Genomic DNA, 15588 nt, shown 5'->3' with positions numbered 1-15588 from the left:
TCACATCACTGAGTTCTCTTCATAAATGAACGACTGTGTTTAGCTAACTTGAAGTACAAGTTTCCTCTGTGTGACTTGAATAACAGCTATGAATAATTCATGATGGAAAAATTACAGATGTACAGTGTTTTTCCATCATTTTACCATAAGACTTGCACTTAGCCCACTCAGATTGTATCACTTCTAGAGACTTAAGTCAGGCAAAGCAACATACATGTCACATAAGAAATAACTGTTCGGTTAACACCCGACATCTGCAATACCTTTCTCACAAACATATTTGCTTAAACTTTGGCAACAACATGAAGAATAAAAGACTAAGAATGAGGTCGAGAGTGACAGACCCAGCTGACTTTCAAAAAAACTTTTGTACACAGAGATATTCAGCAAAGTACCTCCAAAGCCTTCAGCTGTACCAGTAGTGCAGGCAGGTATGAAGGAAACCAATGCATGACCCTCTCCTCTGCCCAGAAATCTAGCAGACTTGATGGAAGTTGAAATAACAGCCCAGAGCCTGGGCAGAGTTCATGATCCCCTTGCTAAGTGTGAAGAAGCACAGCATGTCAGCAGAGACCCAGGACCAGCTCTGCTGCTCCAGCATCACTGCTTATTCCATTTCATTGGCACACAGTAGAAATTAAATCCCATGTAGGTGGAATTTGATTCACATGCAGCTCTTAGCATGGTGAATAGAACGTATGACCACCTAATTTATCTGAGAGACATTTTTCACTTACTGTCTCGCATTCAAGATCACCTATAGCATAGGGGAAACTACAGCACTGACCAGAGGGCTTCCTCTTCGCTACAGACACACTTATTTTACTCAATTACAGCATGCAACATGATTCTTAGTGCACAGGCTTGTAGACAGAATGCACAAGTGTTCTTCTTCCCTCTCCAGTTGCAGAGCATCCCATTCTTCTGGTACCCATCAGTTCTCCCTCTTTTGTACTGTTACCACAGGATGTCCATAAACCCTGTCTCTGTCTACAAAGAACCAGTATTCTTATTCTGAATCTTCAACTGCAGCCATTCTGCTGTGTGTCTGCTGGCAAAAATCTAGATTTGACAGTGTGCCTTTATACCTTGAAAATTATAATCTTTCGATTGTTTTGGTTTGTTGGCCTTTTTTTTTTTGATTCCTTGCTCCAAAGACATTGGTCTTTTCAGCAAATGCTCAATTCTTTCAAATCAATTAGTTTTAGTGCTTCCCAAATCAGGTACAACAATACTAGCTCATTTTCTGAAAGAGCGCAGTATTCATTCTTGGAAAACTGGATCTATGGGTTCTAATCCTCAGTTCTTTTTTACTCCCTAGTTCCTAAGCCATGAACCTCTTATTCAGAGAGAGAGCAGGAGGGAGGGCAAGAAAGAGTGTATTTGTTTCTTCAATGACATATTCATTTACTCATCAAAGAAAAAAAGAGTGAACCAAGACAAAGGATAAAAACCAAGCAGCAGCAATGAACCATGAGTCTGACTTATACTGAGCCTGTGAGGAATGACTGTCTGGATTGGGGTTCTACTAAAGCTAATCCATCACAGATTGATGAAGAACACTGTTGTTATTGCCTACAGGAATTTTTCTAAAAGGATTTCAATCCAAAATTCAGGTTTGAGAAGTAGGAGCAAGTTGGGGAGTCATAAGATTTTAATAAATCAACTTTGGTTGTGTATTTGCAGGATGATCTTACTTTCTCTTGCTTTGAATTAATGCAAGGAACTGAGCTGTCCTTGATAACAGCAAATTAGGATCTAAAATCTTTCATTTCAGACCTTTAAAAAATATCTATTTTGCATTATTTAGATAAATTAATGTATGTAGACTATTCCTGTTCAAAAATAACCTGCAGAGCCCTTTTTACATCTGGATCTGTATACCGGAGAACCTGGAGTACCAATCATCAGGAAAAGCAAGAGTGTTTGAGTTTGACCTTCAAGGAAGAGTTGATGATCAGAGATCACCATTCTTTTCCTCCATTTGTAAATGCTTTACAGAGCAAAATACAAGTAAAGAAAACAGATATGATGAGAGGTATGGATATTAGAAAAATTCTGTGCAATAGCCAGTAGGGTTTCATCCCGAACAAACAGACATGGGAAATCACCAACTGGCAGACCACCTCCAGAAGAATTATTAGGAAGCTAATAGTGTGTTTGAAGAAGACACTGTGAATATTAATAGACTCCTATTTGCAGCTGTTAAATCAGGACTCAATGTAGAGGAATCAAGAGTACTCAGAAAAAACTCAGATTAGACCTTTCAGAACAGGGCAGGGTATGGAGAGAAAGTCGTCTATGAAGGAAATGGAAAAAAGGGAGAAGTGGAAGAGATCTTGGTTTTGTCCTGCACACTGGAGTTGCTGCAAGAATAACAAAGAAACAAACATTTTTAAAAATTTTCAAGAAAATTATGTGTGATTATCTTTGAAGGCACTATAAGGTTTATGGACCAAAACTCATGAATGATACACTCTTAAAGACTTTAAGATTCTATTTGAAGGACATAGAGTCTCTCAGCTATCTTCATTAACATAGTACTTCAAAAAGTTAATGCCAGTGATATATGTTCTAAAGAAGCTTCCAGTTTATGAGATCCAGGTAAGTGTAATTAAAGGACATCTGCAAGATTTCATTTGCATCTTAGTATCAGAAGACCTTGGCAAAATTAAATCTTCATGGCATGCGGTAATTACCACAGACCATGCCAAGAAATTTTTTTTACTATGAACATCCAAAGCAGCAAACTCCATCTTTAAAAGAAGTTTCATTCTTAGTACAAAAATGTCAGACTCAACAGATCAAAATGACTATGAACAGAAGCATAAATAATTTTCTCTTATATAGAAAGTCACAATTAGAATCTGTTCTGTTACTTTATATATAAATTTATTAGTTTCAATCACCTAATACCTTTGTAGTACTTAACAAGTTGAAGCCAAACAGAGAATTACTATGATTTCCATACCTACCAATGGATGAAACTTCTAGAAGTTTTCATCACTCCTGTAAATGAGAGGAAATAGGAATCCATGTTATGCTCATTCACATTCCCAAAAGAGCTGAGCTCAGATAATAAAAGTCAAGGCTTTATGCAAATTCTAACATAAAGAATTTCCAAACACCCTTGTTTCATTGTTTCGAACAGAAAAATTGAGGAGTCCTTTCACAAAATCAGAAATGAAATAAGAATCAATACAAACAAATTGCATGAGTGGCTTTTCAAAAGTTCACTTCAGAATAGAAAAGAAATTTCAATTTATAACTCATTATCATGTTGGTTAAAGTAACTAAAATAATTTTAAAAGATGCCAAAACCCTATGCCCTCTAAGGAGGAGCAGAAACAGGCCATGACTTAAGGCTTTTGAAAACTCCTCCTCCGAACATCCTCTCCCAGTGGGTGGAATAAAAGGATGGTTGGATTGAAGTCGGCAGGACAAATTGTTTTCCGAGTTTCACACATAGATAAGCACCTGAGTAAACCAAGACATCACAGTCTAGTCATGATGAAATAACTCTGGTCAGTATTTATTGTCTATGAAGTAGACATATCCCTGTCTATTTCAGGTCCTGTAAAAGCTAAATTTACTCAAACAAGAAAGGTGAACCTAACTTTAAAAAATAAAACAAAAAGTAATAAAAAACTTAAACCAAATTTAGATCATAAATATGTTTAGGAGACTTTTAATTCCAGTACTGAGCAAGTCTACTCCACCTGTCAAACAGTAACCCTGTAACTCTACCAGAACTAACTGAGCATTTGGTTAGAAAAGAACTAAAGTCTAAAGCAATCTCATAGAGGCTGGACAGAAACAGAACATTAAACAAATATGTAAGTTTCATGTAAAAAAAAAAAAAATGTTTCGGGAGTTTGCAGGTTTTCTTTTTCTTGAAAGTGGCATTAAACCCACTGTAACAGTGAGATGGATGACATCTTGCCCACCATTTTCGAGGAACTTGCCTCCAGTCACCAGAGCCTTCCTAAACCAACAGAAATTGGTTTGGCCAAATACCTTGGACCTTCAGGTGCATCCTCCTGCTCCCATGGTCCAGGGAGACCATTCATGTCTTGGTTTTGCTGTCCTTCCTCAGGAGCTAAAAACCCTAGTCTTCTCATGGCCACTGTGACCAAGGCTGCCCCTGACCTGTTCTTCATTGCCTTGCTGAAGTCAAACAATACAACATCCACTGCTCTTTCCTTATCATTAAAGCCAAACACCTCAGCAAAAAAAGGCAGTCAAAGTGGTCCAGTACAATTTGTTTCACATTTCATAGCTTGATGTTGCCCTCAAGTATTTGCCATCCTCAAGCCTGGGGCAAAATATCAGTATTCCAGCTCTCTTGGATGGTAAAATCCTTGCCTTTTTTGTTTTCATTTTCTTATTTATTTTATTTTATTTCCTTTTTTATCGTAAGCTGGTGTCTTCTTGGTATTTCACCTTGATTCATTAACTTATGTGGGGAATTCCACTTTTAAATTAGCTGCTGGATGCCATCCCTCAGCTACACTGAAGATAACGCAAAGAAAGAATGCACAGGTCTGCTTTAAAAATGAGATGTTCAGGTTTGGAAAATGAAAAGGTAAAAAGTTTTCTAATATAAGACTGCTATAGACCTTTCATAACTGGGAGCTCTTCCATAAAGTGGTACAAATGAAATAGGAAACATTTTAGCTTAAAAAAAAAAAAAAATGAAACAAGCTAAAACCCAAACACTTTCTAGCCCCCAGAATACACATTTTTCTCAGTACTGTCCCAGAAGCTCTGATGTTTTAAAGTATTCAGCTGTTACAAAATTCCAGAAGCTGGTATGAACATTCTTCATCTGGATACCTGAAAGCTGACTTTAAAGTAAAAATCTCTTGATGGTTGTGAGGAATTCTACCAATTTCAGAAGATGTCATGGAAAGATGTAAAGTTCTCTCAGGGTTTAAGTACTTACTGGTAAATTCAAAATGCCTCTTTGCACTCCCAGGTGTGTAAATTTTGATTCTAATCTCTGAACTCAGGGTGTAATGAGTAGATCAGTGTAATGTTAGCATTTATAGCTCTTCTGTTGCTACTAAAGCTCTTTCCTTATGAATCACACTACTGTAGAGTCATCATTCTTTTAATTAATTGGCCTGTTAAATAGGCCTGCCCAGATCAAACAACCCAATAGCCACTGTTGCCCCTCTACAATGAGGGAGAATATCTTGGTAATGCCAATACTAACACATCTGGCACTGGTCAGTGTCATGAAACTGAAATGAAAAAATGTCTGCTAGGGATACTGAAAAACTGTTATGCAGAATCTCAGTTCAGTCCCTGTAATCATGCATGGATGACAGCCACTCAGGATGTAAGAGCTGCATAAGCACCTCAGCACCTTTGGTAATTTGATCCTCAGCCCCTTGAACAACCCAGCACAAGGAATACTCTCTCTAGTAGTCCCTCCTTGAAAACTACAAGGAGTGGGAGAAACATTCAACCCATGCAATTTTTCCATTGCAGAAAAGGCTACTATGATGTGAAAACTGTTAAATAAAAAGAGTAGAGAGGCAATGAGAAAAAAGAAAATTACTGGAGTCTTATTAAAGAGGATGCTGAGATAGCATGGGGAAAATTGCTTAGATAAGTCTAACCATGTCCCAGAATAGGCTAGAAATAAATGTTTACATCAGGAATCCATTCTTTTGCCATTTTGTAAGTCAATAGGCTTGGGTTTGATTTTGCTTATGTCTTTTATGTCTAACACAATGTGTTGGTAGACTAAAAATATGTTTTGTATGGCATATTTCAGACACAAAAATACTCCAGAACTTTTCAGGCATACTTCAGACAGCTGCAAAAATTCTGTGTGCACATAGTAGTTTGTGCAGCTTTGCTCCCATGTCACTTGGAGTAGAATTGCTAACTTGCTTAACTTAGTTTGCAGAATAGCAGAAAGTGGATACCTGAGTATCAGACAAGATAGAAACGCTACTGTCTGAGGTGTAACAATTGATGGTGCTTGCATGGGGCAGAATATTTTAAGGCAAAGTCCTAAAAGATCTCAGGCTGTGAAGGTGCAGACAATAACAGAACAGGTGCAGAAAAAGAAAAAAAACACCCAACAGAATAGAAAGAAATAACAGGCTGACAAGTTCAGCCAAAGCAAGTTTCTATCATGTTTCAAAAGCACACATAGGCATACTTCATCTTAGAGAAAATATTTGACCACCAAGACCCCCCAGGGTGCTACTGAGTTCATCAGACCTGGGGTAGAAGGAAGATGATGTTCTGAAATGCCTACGAAACCCGTATACTGTGATTGATTGACTTACGTAGGTTACATCACTGATGTTATTTTCCTCACTGAACTCCAAAATCTAGATGTCACATTCAGACATTTTTCTGTGAACCCAGAAAAATACCTTAGCAGCAGGAGATAAAAACATAACCACCAGCAGAGAGCAAAACCAATCTATTGTGTTTCTATGTGAAGTGTACAAAAACGTATGGATCGGGGGATGAGTAAGATTTTTATTCTTTCAGGTTTTTGTCTTGACTACCTGTGAGGAATTGTCATGTGGAACTTAATAAGGATAAACCCAAAAAGATTCTATAGAAATTAAATAACTTACATAAAAATAGCTTTAGACATATTTGTGGGGTTTAATAAACTCAACCTGTCTCTGGGCCACATGAGCACATATGCTGATTCAGTCAGACAACTGTGTGTTCACCAGATAGCCAACACCAGTTACTCCATGGCACTCCCTTAATTCCAACTGGAACACTGGTATAAAAGCAACTTTAACTGCCATAATATGTTTGGTTCAAGGTTGTCACGATTTACATTATTCTCAAACTCTTGCCTTCTATAATCTCCACATCAGCCTGAATCTTCAAATGAGATAGCACTTTTCAGCAGAATCAACGACCATTTATCCCTGCATGCCAACAAAAAGGCATGACAGCTCTTTGTAGCCCTGCTTCCCTCTATCACACAGGCCAGGCAGCCTTCCTTATGCATATATTGGATACTCCCCTTCTATCATGCCAGGGTTTCTTCAGGTGGAGAATACACAGTGTGAGGCGCAGTGAGCACCCAACTCATCCTCAGCTGCAAGAGACCTGCCTTCCCTCTAAATACCATCTATTATCCATGATGGTACTATCTGCTCTATGAAAACCTGCAGTAGGAATACAGTTTGCTTCTGAAGTTTTTAAGAACCTTCCGTAACCTTAACATAATTCTAAACTTCTGAATTTCACATGGACATAAAATATATCACCTCTTTATGTATAACTGTTGACTTAATTAGAAAGCTGCCCTTTATCTAACTCAAAGAAAAATGACATTTAAAGCATTTGTAACTCATTTGTCTTTCTATTCACTCATTAGCTGTACAAATTTTTCACCTGTATTTTTCATTATTCACAGTAAGTCTATTTTTACAAGAGTATTTTGACAACTTTTTAACAGCAAATGCTCACTGATTTTCTGGCAGTTCTCTGCAGAATTTTTAGCAGGATATGCTTCCCTGGCATGGTACCAGCAGAACTCAATATTTGTTCTTCCAGCAGTTTAACTTAGTGTATGAATATCTTTGGGGCTGGGAGGGCTCTAATCATTTAAATTACCCAGTCCTCAGCAGGTGCTGTTAATTTTTACAACTACATTGACCTCAGTGGAGCAAAAGCAAATAAATTATCATGGACTTGCCCCACTTTTCTTACCATTCTACCAGGACCTCACTGTTACATTAGTTAGTTGGTTTGATCACAAGGCCTTCCTTCTGCTGAGATAATATGATGTACTCAGTGTGATTAAACCATTACTACATTCATATATTTATTCCTCCCACAACTGATGACTTCTTGCTGGAACAGTTAAACGGGACACAATTTCTACTAAATGCCTACTGGCTTTAGACTCATAACCTCATTTAGGTGTAAGACATCAGCTCATGATTCATCTGTATCCAGGCTAACTTCAAGTTAATGAACTTAACCAAAGTACCTGACCTGAAAAGCTTTCAGAATATTCTGTCAGAAAGCTTCCTAAATCACCATAGCCTTAAAAAGATTTGACAGTTGAGCAGGTCAATCACACTCTTCGCTTTCCTTGACTGTTCAGTGTCCTCAGTTTGCTGGTCACAAAGGCATGTGGTCAGACTCTTTTCTTGGTTTCCTTCAAGTAATGACATTGAACACAATCTCTGGTTTGTGACCAATCTAGAATTTTACCTTTTTCAACACAGAAAATGCAACACGCAGATTGTTCTACAAACGGAGCTCTTCCTTTTCTTAAAATGCCGTCAACATGTGCAGTTTTATCTCTTCACAGATGATTATTATGGTTCTTCTGTTTAATGCAAGAATAGTAACACAGACATCTCAATTTCAAGTTATGTAGATTAGCTCCTATTCAAAATTTGCTACAAGCCTCACAGAAAAAAAAAAAAAAAAAAAGTAAGGATTGAGCAAGGAACAAATAGCTCTGTTTTAAATAAAAATGTGATTTTTAAAATTACTTATTTAAACCAGTCTGGAGAACTGCATAAAACACACACATATTTTAGTCTGAATAGTGCTTATTTTAGATGAAGATTGTTTCCCTGAGTGTTTGGCACCACTGTAACTAAACCAGCTGCTGCATTAGGCTAAAGAGATTCAACTTCTTCCCGTTGACAGGCTTAGCCACTTGACAAACTTTCAGAGCTTCGTATCAGTCGTGGGTTGTAAACAAGGCAGAGATGGCACATCTCACCCAATGATTTTGAGGAGTTTTTTTATTATTATTATTAGTCATCAGTGAATAATTCATAGCAGCCTCAGTGAATCTTGTTTCTTTTTCTGTTCTGCAATCAGCCTATGCTTCTTTCTGGAATATTTGTTGCTCCCCAAATTATTTGTCAAATGCAGTCTCAGCATATAGATTTATCAAAAGCAGCTTCTTGTGAGCAGTTGGTAGAATTCAACTGCATGACAGGTTTCATCAGGCACACAGGGCTCAGGACAATTTTCTTATTCTATAGCTGTAAAACACAGATTTTAGTTAGAACTCATTCATTTAATTAATCACATGAGGATTTACTTGGGGGTCTAATGGAATTAGCTTCTTTCTTCTTCCCACTTTAATAACACATCATGCAGTCATGCAGCTTCCAACCAATCAATATAGTTTAGGACTCTTATCAGCCCTGAACTGATAAAGTATTTATTTTTTCACAAACATAATCAAAGAAGTCCATCATCCTTATAGAATTTCCTTTTTTGTTAGGATATCCGCAGAAAAAAGCAAACCCAAGACAAAGATATTAAATTTATGTGTGTAGTTTTAGGGGACAAAAGACACAGAACTCATTCAGCTGGAGTTGCTGAATTGTTACACATAACTGAATCCACTCCCGTAAATAAACCAATGGCTTAATCCAAACCAGAAAGCTTTCCTCAAAATACTATCTGCAGAAACCACCTACTATTTTTAGTAGACTCAGATATCAATTTGTCATGAGGCTGTTCAATACTGGATTTGACTTGCTCACTTTTCTCCACTCCAAAATACTTACAATCCCTTAGTAAAGAGAAATTTTCTCTAAGACACGTAAGATACTTTTTAGTTGTTGTTGTTCAGTGGGTGCATTTCTGGTTTTGTCTTCTCCTTTTGTTCCGCTCCCAGCCAAACCAAGTAGTTATGTACTCCCAACTTTCAATTCCACATGAGATATCTGAATGGCTGGATAATGCTTTGGGACTTTTAAGTAATGCATACGTCTAAGCTACAGTTCTGCTTGCCACCCTACACATTTATTCAGGTTTAGCTGGTAAACATTTTGTGTGCATGTGGCAAACAATTTAGTTTGCTGTTGAAGATAACTCCTCCATAGCAAAAATGACTCTCTGACTCTGGAACATCGTTCCCATTTACATTGAAATTCATCAGCTGAAAGAATACCTTTCCAAGTGATGTTCCCAAGGATTTTCCTATTTTCTGCAGAAAAATTCTGAGGTAGGAGACACAGTGCTTTAAATCTGATCTGCATTCCAAACAGCCTCCAGAATTTTCATTTCTCATCAGCCTTTGTCAGCCATAAAAATAATTCTGCTTTTAAAGTTAGGAGCAGCCAATGCCCAAGTTGCCAGCTGTTAATATCATTGAGATACTATCAGAAATGCTCCACTTGCTCCTGTTGCATAGTAACTAGCTCCACTAGCACTCCCACTGGGGTCAACTTACCAGGTGCAAGCAGTGCACAAATTCAGCAGTAGCAGCATTTGGCTTTCAGTTGTGGGTCTGAATCTTACTATGAAAACTAAGTAAAGGATAGAATTAATTTTGCTTCTCTAGAAGAAATTCAGATAAGCACCTAAGATGAGGGTGCCAGTACACTCTGCAATTTCTTCTTTATTGCTAGAAGCATGTGTTGCCTATAGCAGATTCCTTTTTTCTCTCCACCAGCTCCCTTACAGAAGCTTCTCTGCTGTAGAAATAACCAGGACAAAACAACTGCTTTCTTCTGAAGACCTCTCATCTAAACTGTCTATGGTTGTACTACTAACCCAATCACCTTCTTATATAAAAATGCTTTTCAAATATATAAGGCAAAAAGGCAAGATATCTGAAGAGCCTTATTTAATAATTGACATTTCAAATACATCAGGATGCTTTGCCTTCCTTCTAGTAAAAAGCAAAAATAGATTTTTTCCATAGCTCTTTGTTAAGGGATAGGAATGCACAAATCTTCAGTCCCCACCTTCCCACCCCACCTCCCCAAAAAAAACCAGAAAAACAAAAAAACAAATACAAACAAAACAAAAAACTAAGTCATGTTCTACATGTTATTATTATATCTCTATTTTTGATGTTTTGGGGTCTTTCCTCAAGATTTACACAACTATGGTTATCCACACCATCTGTAACAGTTACAGCTGACATTTGCTTATTCTCCAGGCTTGCAAACAAGAGAGAAAAAACTTGACTTTCTTCCTCCTCTTCACACAGCTCTTAGGTGTTTAAAGCAGCTTGTCAAAAGGATGCTTCAAGAATCTCTGGTGGTGCAAAAGTGATGCTCTGTTTTCTCAGAGATGTTTACTTTCCAGTAACAGCCTTCTGTCTTCCTGTGATGGGCTACAGCAGTGCTGGAGTTTGTATTTGATAGCAAGAGACTCACAAAGGACTCATGGAGTGTATAAAAGAGCCGGAAAGCCCATCATTATTTCAAAGCCCATGATTACATTCCAACCTGAGCTATCTTTCATCTTTCTTTTCATATGATGTACTTATCCACTGATATCCAGCACCATGTTAAAAATATTGGGCTTGCTCCAAGACAGCCTATTTGTACAACAGGAATAACTTGACACTGGCATTAGTGCTTGGGAATTTCATGAGTATGCTGTTAAAGAGAATTTGTGGTTTTAAAAATGGCCTTTATAAATATCAGACTTCAGTTTATTGAGCAGATGTGTAAACTCCTCAGTTGTTGCTTCTGGTGCATGACAAAAATCATTTGTCATATGTACATGTCTGATTTAACTATTGCTTCTTCAAAACTACTTTACTAGGAGAGCATCCAGCATTACATTATTTAAAGGCTCCCTGGAACAAATACCAACCACCCACTTCATCTATTTCCTTCTAAAACCACAACATTGGGTGAAAACCATTCTCACTTGTACATTATCTCACGTGTCAGCATTTTATAGACATTTCCCTTCTGCCAACATAATCTCCTATGTGAGCCTAATCCTGCCAATTTCAGCCTTATTTAGCCTTCAAATACATTTATTAGGACAACATATTTTTTTCTGATATCATTTTGAAGGGGGGTTAGTTGTAATTTAGATTATGTTGCAACTTACATCCCTGCTGGGTAGCCTATTCTTGAGCTCAGATGCGTAGCAACAGACCTCAGAATACCCCCTTGATAAGGATGAGCATAATATCCATTTTTCCCCTTCCCCTATGACAGTATTTGATTCAGAAAGATAGATTGGATAGCACAGCTGACACCTCTGTCATCTCTTACTGAAGCAATGAGTGTGTGAGGTGTGTGTTATCTCCCAGGGCTTCCCTGAGTCAATTAGTTCAGCAGTATACCTAGGCACAACACAGTGGGTTTTGGCTTGGGTTTTTATATGGGTATGGCATGTCTTGAGGGACATTTCAACAACAAGCATCTTGGAAGGAATCCATTATTTGTTACACACGCACACCACATACACACACATATGCATGCCAGTAAGCTAATACTGTTCAGAAAAGGCAAGTTATTAGGAAGATCTGCATTCTGCTGTGGATCATTTTTCCTTCCAGTGAAAGCTAGAACAAAATCCCTGGACAAGGTCTGGATCCTCAGAGGGACTCACATCTCTTTCAGGGTGGTATCCTTCAGGTGCATCCCTTACAAGCTGCATCCCGTGCTGTGCAGCTTCAGGCTGCGCCCAAGCACACAAGAAAGCCCATAAACTTTCAGGAATGTAGTTGTCATAACTGCAGATGGTAAGCTGACTCCTTCCCAGCTCGGTTTTGCTTGTACCAGAAGTCATTATTAAAGCCAATAATCTGAGTAAGGTCATCAGAGCTGCTTTGAGTAAGGGTTTGAAAAATTGGTTCTTTAAACAACAAACAGAAAGGTTAAGCCCACGCTGCCTCTGCACTTCTCTGAGGAGATGAGGCAGTTTGCCAGTTTTGCAGCCCTCAGTAAACTTGACAGAACTGTTTAGCTGGACAAATCGGGCAAATTATCTCTTACACAGATGCTATTGCGGCCTTTCCTTAATTTGCCTATTCAGTTTTTCCCTGTTTTTTTTTTTTACACCAACCTTATAATTTAACTTTAATAAGCACCCGAGATTTGGCAATCTTCCCCCTCCCCTTTTACTCCCACCTCTAAGTTAAAGGGAGCAGGAGGGAATGAACAGTAAAAAGCATATGATCTTGCCAGGATGGTGTGGTGTGGAGATGCTGTCCTGATCTTGTGGAAATTGAAGACTTTGACTGAATGTCAAACAGTCTTTATTCATCTTTATTAGGTGTTTACACCATGTGGCCTTTTGAAGCCAACCAAAACAGGCTGGACACAGCCTATAATGATTTTATATTTGCAACAGCACTGTAGGGGGAATAATACAATGCACAGGGCAATGCAGTATTTATATGATTTTTTTTCAAAACTATGGGTTTGCTCTGTGAGAAGGTGTTTGTCTGACCTCACTGCTCAAATAACATTGATGGTAGTAACAATTTTGACACTGACTTCAAACAGTTTTATCTCCTTTTTTCTCCTCCCACCTCCCAAAATTTTCACAAGTGCTCAGCTGTCATCCTTGAATAAAGAAGCAAATATGTACAGGGAAAGCTGCATTAAATCCAGCCTGGTCCTATAAAAGTCCACAAAATGGCATCCTGTTTTCAAGGGAGATTCCCCAGGCAGGGCCATGATAAAGGATCTCCTGCTACCCATAAGAAAAATTGGGGAAGAAAGTACCTGCCTGCCTGCTTAAAAAAAAAAAAAATTAAAAAAAAGTCAGGGAAAAAATGCGTGTACTCACAGTGATGACATAAAAACACATGCACACATCACCTAGGAGTCAGTTCCACCCTCTGCTCAGGGCTTGCCAGCTCATGGAAGTTGCAGTGAGGATGACTTTTATTGCGCAACAAATCCCTGTGGGTACCAGGATAGCACATTTCTGGCATAGAGCTAGGCTTTTTTGCTGGAGATTAAGGGCCCCATGCTAAATCTCTCATATTTGGAGTATCTTCATATTTGGAGTAGCCACACAGCTCTTTCCTATGCAGTTGGCTCCACCAGAGTACATCTCCAAGACTCAGGAGGAACCCTTCACATTCAATCAACCCCTGGATCCCCAGATAATTATCTGCTTAAACTGAGGGTCTTCTAAAGGCTCTCTGTGCCACCCATCATGATGTTGTAAGTAGTGCTGGAACCATTCCTATCTACTGGAGTTGTTTTCATCAAATGAACTATGTCATATTAACTATTAACTGTATTAACTATGAAGGAATAACACAGGAGATGTGATAACAGAACAAAAAAGGCTTAAAAACAAAAAAATACAGGCAGTGGCAGAAACTCAAGGTAGTTACAGCCAGAGGGTAAGTACACAACTGAGTCATTATGGTACCTGTCTACTAGCTGTAACTCTGCACAGCATTGATGTATCTCAAAGACGAGAACAATGGGAAGCACTATAAAAGGACCAGCAAGGAGAAAAAAACTGATTAAGTGTCAAACTCAAAATATATAGCATGAACAAAATATGTGGCAAGTGGGGATCTCATAAAGGTTTTATAGGTACTTGTTTGGGAAGATATACACTACCACCTCTGAGAAGGTACACTAACAGTAGTCGACTGGATCATTCACATGGAGAGAACAGTGCTTTCACCTCACACTAACCTCTTCCCTTATTCTGGCAGTGGAAACAGCTTTCAGAGTGAGTGTGTGTTCATGCCCCCTTTAGGCACCCTTGTAGAGTTACAGTGGTGGAAAGAAACTGACTAGTAATTATTTTTAATTTTTTTAATTATTTTATTTTATTTATGTGTGCTTGGAATGTCTTGAGATCTTCCCTTGGTAGCATCAGTTTCAGAGAGGAGACTATAAAAATCAGAGGGGTTTGTGGGCTGTGTGCCACTGCCTGGCAACATTACAAGATCTTCTGCCAGCTCTTCTATCCAAAAGGGACCAAAGCTATAAAGCGGTTCCCTGCATGCTTTCCTCAATGACTCTTCCAGCATCCTCTGGCAGTATTAGAGTTTGTCTGGATTTATATTGCCAGAAGAAACAAAATAGCAGTTTTGTTTAGGGAGCAAGAACCCTCCCAGCCTCTTTCCTGAGGCAGTGACTTAGCACGTAGCCTTCACTGGCGAAAATCAATTTGACTTCAAAGCGGCTGTTTGGATTCGACACCAGGCCCACAGGAGGATATTTAGAGGCCTAATTGGAGTAGCTGGTGCACCATCAATTCACACGAAACAAGCACTACAGTGACATAAAATGTTTTGAACATACACTCCTACTTAACCTTCGTAATGGCATTTTAGATATCTGAAAGTATTTGCAGATTTCTTTTGGCTGGACAAGAAGTGTGAAAGACGGAAAGTAAGGAACATCAGATTACTTTTGGTTTTCCTTGAAATAACAATTCAAATGAAAACCAGCATTTTGAAATGTTTGAAACTACATTTACATAAATTGAGTCATCTAGACAGAAACAAAATAGATTATTCCTACTGAATGAAATAATTAATTTTACCTGAATGGTTTGTTTTCCCCTAATTCTCATTTTACAGTTATGGTTATGAAAGGGGAAAAAAAAATTAATTTTCGGCTGACCCAAAATAAGTCACTCAGCCTATCCAAGGTTAAAGAGGTCGGTCATGTGTTGTACCCTCCACATGATCTAGTGACTCAGGCATTTTGAAAAATGTGAGCAGCTATAGAAGACGAACAGGATGACAGGAACAACTTACTTCCAAGTAAGTCAAGTTCTTCAGAAGGCTCAAGCCTTGCATAAGGTCACTGAGATACACACAGGACAATTTTTCTGCAGCCCAGAAAGCAAACAAACCAACCTGACTTCAGA

This window comes from Pezoporus occidentalis, unplaced genomic scaffold (assembly GCF_034315485.1).
Source record: "Pezoporus occidentalis ecotype Australia unplaced genomic scaffold, CSIRO_AGI_Poc_V1 ctg286, whole genome shotgun sequence".
In the NCBI taxonomy this organism is placed as follows: Eukaryota; Metazoa; Chordata; class Aves; order Psittaciformes; family Psittacidae; genus Pezoporus; species Pezoporus occidentalis.
Note: the sequence above shows the minus strand (reverse complement) of the source record.